Source organism: Amborella trichopoda, chromosome 12 (genome assembly GCF_054954075.1).
Source record: "Amborella trichopoda isolate Santa Cruz 75 chromosome 12, AtrichopodaSantaCruz75HAP2 v2.0, whole genome shotgun sequence".
Classification (NCBI taxonomy): Eukaryota; Viridiplantae; Streptophyta; class Magnoliopsida; order Amborellales; family Amborellaceae; genus Amborella; species Amborella trichopoda.
This window is the reverse complement of record NC_142347.1, coordinates 755,854-768,360: the sequence shown is the minus strand read 5'-3', so window position 1 is coordinate 768,360 and position 12,507 is coordinate 755,854. Positions and strand designations below refer to the sequence as shown.

Sequence of the window (12,507 nt, the reverse complement as noted above, 5' to 3'; positions counted from 1 at the left end):
TTTAGAGTCATCTTTTAGGGATATTGTGAGGTAAAAAAAGAAAAAATGAATTCATCAACCTTCAGTAACAGATAAAACAGGCCAAGCCGCTGGCTAAACTTGGCAAAAAACAGAGAAAACTAGAAGGGAAATGACCAAGATCGACAAAGAAACATGCATGCAACAACCAGAAAGTTACAGAGACCCGCTTATTAAAATCATAAAAAAGTAAACGAAAGACACAAAAAAAACAGTAGCTCATTTGAAAAATTTCTCACTTCTTCATTCCCCATTTTCACATCAAAAACCTTCTCCATTTTCACTTTTTTCTCTAAAACCGTTAAGCTATATATATATATATAAACGATTTCATCAATTTCTTAGACAGGCAAAATAATGTAGATACCCTTTTTACGTTGACAAAGACAATGAGAATTTCAGAAACTTCCCTTAAAGCTTGAAAACAAAGAAACTAAAACCACTAACCACTATGCAGAGAGCTTAAAGAAAACAGCTTCAGGCTAATGAGAATGCATGCTAGGGCAAATAACATAGTAAGGTCAAACCTCAACTTACGAGCTCAAATTTCAGAGCTCAGGCTTCATTTCTCATGCACAGTGACTATTTTCAGAGCTCAAGGCCAAGAAACACACTGGAAAGCACAAACAAGCGAAATGTACCATGAAAATTTTAAACGGGCATAGAAAAACTCCATGAAAAGGGGACTCGGAAGAACATAGGGTTCAGATCAAACCTTCTCTCTCATAAATACTGGAAACTAAAGCGAGTGCCCTGAAATTTTCAGATGAATATGGAGTAATTTCTCTCGAGAGGAAAAAAAATGGAAATGAAGCTTTCAGAAGGCGTCCATTGAAGCTTTGAAACGCTTTTTTTTTTTAACGTCGCAGAGAGAGAGAGAGAGAGAGAGAGAGAGGAGAGCGAGAGTCCACAAATGCAGTGTGTATTGCCCTTCTTTTGGGGAAATGTATCTTTTTACTGTGCGGCTTCACAAACATGCATATTATATTCGGGAGAGAGATAGTTTTAGAGAGAGAATTGGTAGAGAGAGAAATCACACAATTTCTATTCTGGTTGAGGGGATGACGTTTTCCTTTCCAATTTTGTGAGCTGGCTTTATTATCACAATCTTAAAAAAGAAAAATATAATTTTGAGATTGTAAAAGCTGACCTCTTTAAATTCCCTAACTGGATGGTGATTTGTTGTTGGAGGGGATTTATTTTAATTATATCTAAGATTCAAATTTAATTCTTTTTTTTATTGATTATTGAGATGAAGAGAGTGTACGTAAAATTTTGAGTTATACAAATGGATGTAATTGGTATACAGATGCATTCATAGCTATAGAGGTAAGGTACACCTTCAAATTTCATCATAGTATATAATTTTGATGTAAAATGTTATAAGGATTATCTAAAAATCTATTTTTTATATCTAATTATAACATTTTAAATTTCAAAAATGGTTAAAATCAAGTAGATCTATAAACATATGAAAATCTTGAAAATGAACAGTGTAGATAATATGTTGTAAAATGCACTATTTTTTAGATTTCAAATCTTTTTATTTTTCATAGTCATGCATCTCGATATCGAGATGATTAATCAAAGGATTTTTCAACATTAAAACTACTTTTTTCGATGGATTTTTTAGGTGCATCCGTAGTTCTATATTATAAGATTTCGTCCTTATATAAACTTTTTCCTATACAAATACTACAAACATGGTTTTCTAAAAGTATGGTTGCATCATATTATAATACAACCGTTGCATTAGATAAGTGCCTTACAAGTATAAATCTCAATATCTTTTCAAACAACTTTCAACCGGTCTTTTTGGCTCTACCCTTCGTCCTTTTTAATCTTTCTATTTGAACTGATTCACACATGCTGTATTGGGTGTGTGCCACACATAATCAGTCCACTTAAATCTATTTTATCTCATCTTATAGCCTATTGATACTACACTTAACACTTAAATTTTTTTTAATAAAATCATTTTGAATTTTATTCCATACTCTATTGTCACTCATCTATCTGAATGACTCTATAGTTTATGTACACCATAAAAGGCTTCACATCATCTTTACCATACGATTTCAAAACGAACGTCCGAGATAAAAGAGTACTTCGATGGAAAAAACCTCTAGAGAAAGAGATGGCTTACTAAGGCCGTTAGGTCTCACAATGGACGACCCATGGCTATGTATAGTATACTGTTGTGAACCAACGGTGCACCACGTTCCCAAAGCAGTGAAGTGAGAGATAGTACAAGTGCATGCACATGTTTTTTTTGGTAGTTGTGTCACACGTGCGAGGGAGTTATGGAGCGTGCTACTTTTTGTTTTATTTTGATGGGGCAGGTTTGGAATTAGGAGTTAATATTCGCACGAGCACCCACACATGCCTATGTTCTACATAGCCATATACTACCTTATTTTTCATGCTCTAATTGCTAATATAACCCTTCCAAGAGATAATATTGTACCTATATTATTTGATTTAATTTTAAAATGCTCTTAAAATTGCAATAGTGCCAAAAGCGTAAAATATTAAATAAAATATTAAATAGTGCATCCCATAAGAATTTTGATAAATTTATCAAAAAATTTTGATGAATGGCTCTCCAGATTTTTAAGCTTCCAAGTTCGAACACAAACTCCGAGACTTCTTTAATATAGGCAATCAAACACAGTATTTGCCAGCTTTAAAACTCGTAGGTTTTAGCTTCCAAGGAGACAAATCTTCCACTTCCTAGAGAGGTCCCAACTTCCTTCTATCAAACCATCTTTAGGATGTGATTGATTACTAAAACCCCCAACTTCTATAATTGTAGAATTTATTGTATTTGTTAAACAAAAAATGTTGCAGCTGCAACAAAGTAGCATAAAAAAAAATATTGATTTAAAAAAGCCGCAACTTCCATGCTATCCCACAAAAGTCAAGGCATCTTTATATTGGAGGACGGGCGCCTCTTCCACCAACTAAACAAACCCTTAAATTTACCCAATGATACATAGTTGAATTAAATTAATCCCAAAAATATGTTTGTGCTTTTATTTTTATTTATTGAAAGTTAACTTTTCCACGAGTCTTGGTGCTTGTGAACTAGAATTATTGCAATGAAATGAGTGATAATGAACCAATAACAATGTCACCGATAAACACTAGCTTGTAAGGTTAGTATACATGTAATAGATAAATATTATTTTTTACTCATTGCTAATCATCCGGTCTAGAACTATCACCAGTCGACTTAGACACGTAAATTGTATGTATGCTTGAACCATATAAACATTTTCATGTGTTCCTCACACAAACATAATTTGTACCTATCAGGAACCGCCGATATGAGTAAAAGATAATATTGCAATAAACAACCAATTATGTTTATGAAATCATAATTACTAAGTGATAGTTTATATTATTATTAGCTTACTCCCGACTATCGCATTAATTTTAAACAGGTATAATACCCCCATCGACAATCAATGCCTCGAACCACAAAATTTATCGCAGAGCCATGTGAAGGCCTCACCATTAATTAATTGAGCTATATGTTTGGGAACTAAAAACAAATGAGTCTAATAACAAAAGGGACCACAACTTAAAGGATTTGTGTTATTGTTATGTGAACGCCTTATTAGGTATTCTAAAAGGCGGTTATGTGTACCGTTTCTTGAAAACATGGATAATGGAGATGAATATCTGCGTAGACACTCTTGGACGGGCCCATCTACTAGTCCGCTCATTAATATCATATATTTTTTGAAATGGGTGGTGGATGCATTGCCAGTTATATACCAAGTACCATGTATCTCCAAAGAGAAAAATAATAGATAGCTCTGAAATAGACTCAAAGCTAGATAATTATAACATTGAGGCATCACAACATCGTGATATATTGAGTTTCATTTTTACTGTAAGTAAAGTAGCTCTCATCTTTGAAGTGCCTACAAAACCATGAGGCCTCCTTGATGGAGGGAGAGTGGTTTTATAAACACCTAAAAAGATGGTTTGGAAGTTTGGGGACATGCGTTCTCGAAACATGTAATCTATTGAGGAGTCAATATTACCATTTTTCTCCCCCTAACATGTTGGGAAGGAAGAGGGCACATGGCAATCAAGCGAGAGAGTGGTCAACATGTGTCAAATATCTCAACAAAGTGGTGTACGAAAGAGAGAGGGAGAGTAGGTAGGAGAAAGAAAATGTGTGATAGAGAAGGTAAAAGCTTATTCAAGGTTCCAATTTTAAAGGTGCATTTCAAAAATGGCAAGCTTTTTATGCTTTCTCTAGAAGTTCTATTCTCCCCCGTATCCAACCGTCCATTATGAGAGGAGGGCTAAGATTGTTTCAATCACAATATCATGTATCAGCATTATTTTATTTTTAAATTTTTTTCTATAAACTATTTTGACACCAAATTTTGGATGTCCATTCCTCTATTCAACTCGCACTAGAAAAAATATAAAAAAAAATATTTTCAATCAAATATAATGACCAAAATATCTCTGCAAATTTCAAGGGATATTTTAGTCATTATATTTTATCAAAAAATTATTTTTAATATTTTTTATAGGTGCACCCCAATGAGAAGACGGCATGTACCAAATTTCATATTCATACAATTTGTATAAAAAGACTAAAAATAAAATACTTTGAGACATTGGATCTAAGATCAAACGGTGAATGACTCTCTTGAACAAAATTGAAAAGCTGGATGGTAGGGGGAGGATAGAACTTCTATGTTGTAGCGGAAGCCTAGAAACCTTTCCTTTTAAAAAATTCATCGAAAAAGGTTGTTTTGATATTGAAAAAACCTCTAATGATTATCTCAATAATGTGATGTAAAGAAATAAAATAAAATAAAAAATTTGAGACCTGAAAATAATGCATCTTGTAATATATTATCTAGACCGTTCATTTTTAATATTTTATGTATTTATAGATCCACTCGATTTGGTTATTTTTCGAGTTTAAAATTGATAATTCAAGATGAAAATAAATTCTCAAGTTATCTTAAGAATTTTTTATACTTAAATTACATTGTATGATAAAATTTGAAGGTACAACTTTTTTTGATTGTTTACGGTTGCAACCTTGCATGAACTAGAGTGGCAATTGGGACCCCTGGACCCAAGACTTGATGGGTACACCTAACCCCGCATCAGGGTATGGAACCAATAGGTGGGGTCTAGATCCAATAGCTTGACCCTATTCAAGTCCATGTCTAGGTCTGGAGCCAAGTAGTCCTTCTAGGTCCAAGTTTGGGTTTGAGTCTAGATCTGGGTCTAGGTCCAAGTCAAGATCTAGTTTTGAGAACTTTGGACCCAATCGGGCCTCAGTCTGGGTCCCATACCTAACCCGACATGTTGCCACCCCTAGCACAAACCCTAGGTGAGCGAGCAAAGAAATTCCACGCAAATAGAGAAAGAAGAATCGTGCTACATAGAGTCGTAGGTCTCTAATGAACAATGATGGCCTCTTTCTCTCTTTCTAATGAGACCATTAATTAATGGGATTGTATACAATGAGAACATTTATTTTTTGTAGAGAGAAGTCACAAATACTTATAACTATCCGATGTGAAATCTGAAAGCTTAGGAGTGTCACAAAGTTTGAGAAAATTTCATTTAAACTGTAAACTTGGTTAATGAAATAAATGTAGCCACCCAATTTCATATCTAATGTTCAAGATTAATTATGATCTCTATGTATAAAAGACAAATGTTCTCATTATATACTTTCCCTTAATTAATTATACCCCATTCCCCTAAAGGAGTTTTTAGGAAGTTTTTAGGATTAATCATGTCTGAAGCTCTCCATGACACTTTTTACGAGTGTGAAATAATCATATTTCCCCTTAGAGAGAGAAAGGGAGATAGTTTATGATTGGGTTTGAGTGAGGATGGAGAGGGCACATGCCAATCAAGAGAGAGAGTGGTCAGCAACATGTGTCAACTACCTCAACAAAGTGGGTGTACGAAAGAGAGAGGGGGCGTAAAAATCTATGCAAGGTTGAAATTTTAAGAAAGTGCACTACACAAATCTTATAATAAAAAAAAAAAGAAAAAAGAAAAAGAAGAAAGAGGCTGTTTTGATATTGGAAAGCCCTTTAATTGATTACCTTTAAATCAAGATACATAGAAATAAAAAGAAAAAAATTTTGAGATAAAAAATAATGCATCTTGCAATATATTATCTAGATCGTTTATTTTTAATATTTTAATGTGTCTTATAAATCTATTTGGTTTGAATCGTTTTTAGAATTTAAAATTTTATAATCAAAGATGAGAATAAATTCTCATGCTCCCCTAATTTTTTTTACATCTAAATCACATCTTATGGTAAAATTTGGAGGTGCGCCTTATTTTCCTGGTTTAAAGTTTCAATCTTGTGCAAACCACACCCAATAGAGAGAGAGGATTCAAAGAAATGACTAGGGGTGGAAGTTCGGACCCATAGACCCAACAGCCGAAGGGTAAACCCAAAACCCGGGTCCAAGTACGGGTCTTGGATGGACCCAACGGGTTGAGTATGGGTCCAATAGCCTGGCTCGATTCAGGTCCATGTCCAGTCCAAGTTGTCCATCCTGGTTTGGGTCCTAATAGTCCCTCTCTTTATTTCTTGAGTTAACTATACATTTTTATTAATGTAAAAATTAATTTTCAGATCGGGTCTAGGTCAAGTCCAAATCCCCCATAATCAATTTGAGTCTGGGTCTAGGGGCTCTGGTCTCGATCACATCTAGGTCCGGGCCCAGGGACTATGGACTCGATCGAGTCTGGATCTAAGTCCCATAATATAGTTTTGGACACGGGCATGGGTCCACGTCCGTATCCGCATCTGCGTCCGAATTCGACCCGACCCATTGCCCCCACAAGAAATGCCACGCGGATACCGCACTCTATATATTCTAGAGTTGTAGGTTTCTAATGAACAATGATGCTCCTCTTGAGGCCATTAATTAATTATACCCCATCCCCTTAAAAGGAGTTTTTAGGATAAATCACTTTTGAAGCTCTCTTTCTCGAACTTTTTAACACAAGAGTGAAATAATCGTATTCCCTTTAGAGAGAGATGATCATATTCCCCTTAAAGAGAGAAAGAGAGGGAAATTGTGGAATGATTATTGCTCAAAAGAAGCGCCCAAATCAAGCCCACCGAGATTATACATGCAAAATAATCAAGTAATTTTTTTAATCTCCAACCGACGGTCCAGATTTCCTTAAAAGATATGTAACAGACGAAACCTGAGCCACTGATTCTATGGTTAAGAAGACCAGGCCGGCCACTAAACTTGGGTTATGAAACAAAATCTGAACAGTTCGATTATATGCATAAAGTGAGAATCTATTCTGTCCTTTTTCTCGTGTCAAGTCCGTACTCGGATAGTAACAAACCAGGGGACCCCACAGAAAAGGCCGGGTTGGGATTTTCCATATGTATTTTAAGTGCCATTTATATTCCATCTTGTTAGGGGTGACAAACGACCCGACCAGACACACGACCCGACAAGTAGACCCGACATTGGGATCCAGGTATGGATTCAAATTTTGGATTCGTTTCCATAGTTAGAAGGTACATGATAGCAATAATGTGTCTTTAGATGCATGTTAGGTGTTTATATTGTCACAACATTAGTAACATTTACAATATTATTGGAAAGGGAAAAGTTTATGTAGAGCCGAGGCTCTAAGCAATCAAATTTGAACATATCTCAAAATTTTCACTAGCAAAGGTTGTTTTGATGTTCAAATATATTCAAATTGATCATCTCAACATCAAGAAGAATGGACATGAGAAAAAACTAGATTTCAAGATTTAGAAATAGTGTATTTTGTAACACATTTTTGGATTGTCAATTTTCAAGCTTTTCAAGTTTTTATAGATCTGTCAATCTACACTATTTTTTAAACTTTAAACTTTATAAATAAATATAAAAAGATATTTTAAAGCTATCACAAAGATTTCCAATATTGAAAGCACATTTCTCAATACTATTTGAAGGTAGGCTCTAATTTGATTGTTTAGAGCCAAGGCTCCATACAAACTGTACCGTATTGGAAAAAAAGAAGATGCTCATAGTCATATGATATATGATGGTAAAAAAAAAAAAGGGGAAAAAAAAAGAAGGTTTCTAGTCATATGGTGGCAGTGGATTCGACCAAACCCCAATGGGTAGACCCGAGACCCAATGGGTCTGGGTATGGCTCCAGATTTTGGACCCGAATGCTATTCGGGTTTGGATCCTGTAGCCACCCCTATATCTGCTCGATCTGAGCTGTACATTTACTACAAAAGTTTCCAAGTAACCGGTTTATGATGTTTGTTTATGGCAAACGAATATTTCTCTAACATAGTTTTTCCTTTGGGGAAATTGCATACCCCCCCCCAAAATCACCTATTCATTCAACTTACCCCCCACCTTAGCTTTCCTAACAACTTTTTTATCCAAAACTATGTTTCCTAGCAAATACCCCCCAATACAAAAAGTGATCTTTTTTTTGACGAAGATACCATTCCCGTAATTTAAAAACTCATTTTCGGGTCCAACAAAAAGAAATGCCGGACCGAGGATACGAATGTCATATCACCCTCTCATAATTCCATAATTACTTGATCGCATTTGTAAAATGCTAGAGCACCAGTCAATAGCAAAAATCCCCAGACTGCCATATAAAAAGACCGGACTAACCTCTCTAACTGCCGGATCGCCCCTCAGAACGCCAGACCGGGGCAGTTCTAGTGACACTGAACGCTGGACTGCCCCTTCAAAATACCGGACTGACCTCTCAAACTGTCGAACTGCCCCTCAAAACGCATGACCGGGGGCAGTTCCAGTGACACAACGCTGGACTAGCCCATGAAAACATCGGACTGCCCTTCCTCATTGCCAGACTTCCCTCATAATGCCGGATAGGGGCAGTTCCAGTGACACTAAACGTTGAACTGCCCCTCCCAAACACCAGACTGCCCCTCAGAACATCGGACCGGGACAGTTCCAGTGACACTAAACGCCGGACTACCCCTTGAAAACACCGAACTGACCTTCCTTATTGCCGAACTGCACATCATAACCCCAGACCGGGGGCAGTTCCAGTGACACTAAACACCAGACTGCCCTTCCAAACTGCCCGGCTGCGTTTCCAAGCTGTTGGACTACCCTCAAATGCCGGACGGGCAGTTCCTGACATTGAACGCCAGACTGCCCCTTCCAAACGCTGGACTGCCATATATAATTGCTAGATTGCCCCTCAGAATGCCGAACTGGGGAATTTCCAGTGACCTTAAATGCCGGACTGCCCCTTTAAAATGCCGGACCGCCCTCCAAAACCTCCAGACTGCCCCCCAAAACTGCCGAACTACCCCCCAAAGTCGCCGAACTTCTCCTCAAAATCGCCTGACCGCCCCCCAAAATTGCAGGACTGCCCCCCAAAATCATCGGACCACTCCCCAAATTCGCCGGACTGTCCCCCCCAAAACCACCGGACCACCCCAAAACTATGTTTCCTAGTTAATGGAACATGTTTCATGTTTTAGTTAATAAAGCACAACATGTACTTGATGTTTGCAAACCGGTATTAGCATTGTACCCATACATCAATCTAAGTATACACAGCCACAACTACAACATCATCATCAAGAATATTATTTAATGTCAAAATAAAAAGAAAAATGAAAAATCACAAGTTCACATAAATGTAATCCACATCCATTCCTAAAGTCTCAAGGTGCCCCTTGAATAGTATCATCCAAGAGAAATAGAAAAAATTTTAAGAACAAAAGTAACCTAGGGAAAGTGTCTCAGCTACCCAACTAGTATTCAACAATTCCAAGAGTAAGAAGAAGACAAGCCACTTCAAAGTTAAAAAATCTATTAGAGTGGGACATGTCATTAGTTGACTGCTATGATAGAGTACCTTCAATTGTACAAAAAGAATGGATATTTCACTCTTAGAAACTCAAAAATACATATCAATTGAAAAATACAACTCAAAATAAGGTTCATAGCCTTTGCAACTTGCATTAGTCACTTTTCAAATTACATATTCAAGTATCATCTAAAGAAAAAACATATCAGTCACTTTCTTCGCTTCAGCCATTCTTTTGGCCAGCTTGCAATACCCTGTCCCTTTACATCGGGTTCCTCCCTAGGCCTTTTCACCTGGACATCTCCCTCTCTTCGTGATTGCAAATTCCGCCTTGATTCTTCATGCAAGGCCAACACAACTTGAATCTGGTTGCTTTTATTGTTGTCATTTTTGCTCTTCGTTCTCCTCTCATTTTCGTCATCGGTCTCGCTCTCTCTTTCCTCATCTCCACCATCTCCCTCCTCAATCTCACTTTCCTCATCTCTACTATCTGCCTCCCCGTTCTCGCTTTCGTCATCTCCACCATCACTCTCCTCACTTTCACTTTTGTCATCTCCACCATCTCTCTCTCCTTGCTCTCGCTTCCTCCATCTCCCTCCACCCTCTCCTCGACATTTTGTCTCCATAAGAGTGTTTTGTAATAGCATACTATGGGTCACCTGTACATAATGTCTTGATTCCCTTGCTAATATTTCACCCCAAAATGCAGCTTGTAGCATCCCTATACAGGTTAATCGCTGCAAGTAGACAATGAAAAACAAAATAGAAAATTACTTTGAATGCATATTAAGTCAATAAAAACAAACTCAATTCCACCCAGTAGAGAATAAATTTACAATAAAAAAAAAAAGAAAAATCACATGTTCACATATCCAAAAATCAAATGAAAATTACTTTGAACGCATAATTTTATTTTTTAATGATAATATGATGGATTATTCAAAGTTAACAGCAAACAAACTCAATTCCAGCAAGTAGAGAATAAAATTACTATAGGAAATACATGTTTTGATCTTTTCATTTTTCTATCTTATTTGTAAAAAGGGCAACTCTATAATCCCGACCTTCTCTCTCTGTAGTTAATTTTTTGTACAGCTAACCTCACAATGAGTCCCGTCTTTGCTAAGATGTCACATTCAAGCCCTAAATATACCACATTCAATTTTTTATACAAAAGTAAACAATTTTAAAAAAATATTTACTAGTACCAATAACATTCAAGCCCTAAATATATTACATTCAAACCAATATCTATTCTTTTAGATAATTTTAGCAAAGTGGATAATCAAGATTGAGAAACAGATGCATATGGATTCAATTTATTCTCTCTGATCAATTTATCTCTGATTTAAATCTTCAATACATGCACGAAGAATTTATCTAGCCACGAAAGGAATGTCACATAATATAAATCATAAACAATTTACCTAATAAAATCTACAAAAGTTAACTTACATGTGGGATCAAAGAGAAAACTATCTAGAAACCACTAGCTCGATTTATTTTTTATTTTTACAGAGAGAACAATAATTTATTTTTTATTTTTACAATAGTAAACTCTCTTTCGTACCTGTGGGCTGATTTAGGGCTAAAATCGAGCTCGGTTGCTTCAACCTGGTTTGAGGGGTAAATTGTGAAGAGAGACAGAGCACCACAACCTGGTGTTTTACTACTTATGATGGGTAAATCGTGAGAGAGAGAGCGCCAGTGAAGAATGGGTAAATTGAGAGAGAGAGAGAGAGAGAAGCGCTAGGTAAATCGTGAGAGAGAGAGCGTTGGGTAAATCGTGAGAGAGAGCACTGGTGAAGACAGTGAAGAGAGCGGTGAATACATTGAAGAGAGAGAAAGAGAGTGAGAGTGAAAGTACAAAAAGTAAAGTAAAGGAGGGGTAGTATGGTCCTTAGTTTTATTAGGAAAGATGGGTTTTCAAAAAAGATAGCGAAGAAAGTATAGGTGGGGGGTAAGTGAATAGAATAACTGTTTTTGGGGGGGTTTTGTAATTTTCCCTTTCTTTTTAACCTATTGTTATACTATTCATTTAATTTTTATTAGTGGGTTTGTCTAGAGTAAACAAAACCTTTTTTTTTTTTGGATAACTTAGTGGGGCACCCATTTTTTCACAGGGAGTTGGTTTTTTTGAAGGTGTCAATGGGTCGTGTCTTCATGATTGGAAACCACAACATGATAGCTAGGTATGAGAGTAAACAAACTCTCAAAATACAAAAATTAATATTAGAATGGCTTATAATAGGTATATTTATCATAAAATTATTACTTTTTGTAAAAAAATATTTTAATGGGTAATTTAATCATTAAATAATTACAAGTTTCAAATTTTTATAAAAATATAATGATATTTTGGCAGTTAATATGCTGAAATTTTATCTATAGAATGCCCTTAATTTTTAGTAATTTTTTTTAACTTTACCCATTATGAAGATGACCAGAATATAATTTGTATGTTAGAGACATTTACATATCTACCTTTATTTGATGAACAATATTCACAATTCACTATAGCATTAACCTTTGCATGTGGAAGGGTTGTAAATTGTATAGTATTACTTTATCATTATTTAAAGGACACAGTTAGCATGCGCCCAAGCCCGCACATGTAGAAATGCAGGCTTGGCA

The 12,507-nt window shown here is 36.0% G+C and overlaps 1 protein-coding gene across 6 annotated transcripts in view; it reads right to left on the bottom strand.

Annotated features, from left to right (window-relative positions):
- NRPD1B (nuclear RNA polymerase D1B) overlaps positions 1-977 on the bottom strand; it is a 34,025-nt gene extending 33,048 nt beyond the window's left edge. For 2 of the 6 annotated variants that reach the window (XM_020663136.2, XM_020663139.2), the window contains exons 1-2: positions 734-977; positions 546-631 (exon numbers count right to left, since the gene is read on the bottom strand). The gene's annotated coding sequence lies outside the window, so the exon portion shown is untranslated. The remainder of the gene's footprint in view (positions 1-545; positions 632-733) is intronic. The other 4 variants (XM_020663137.2, XM_088854610.1, XM_020663138.2 and 1 more) reach the window with 2 other exon arrangements.
- Positions 978-12,507: the final 11,530 nt, after the last annotated feature.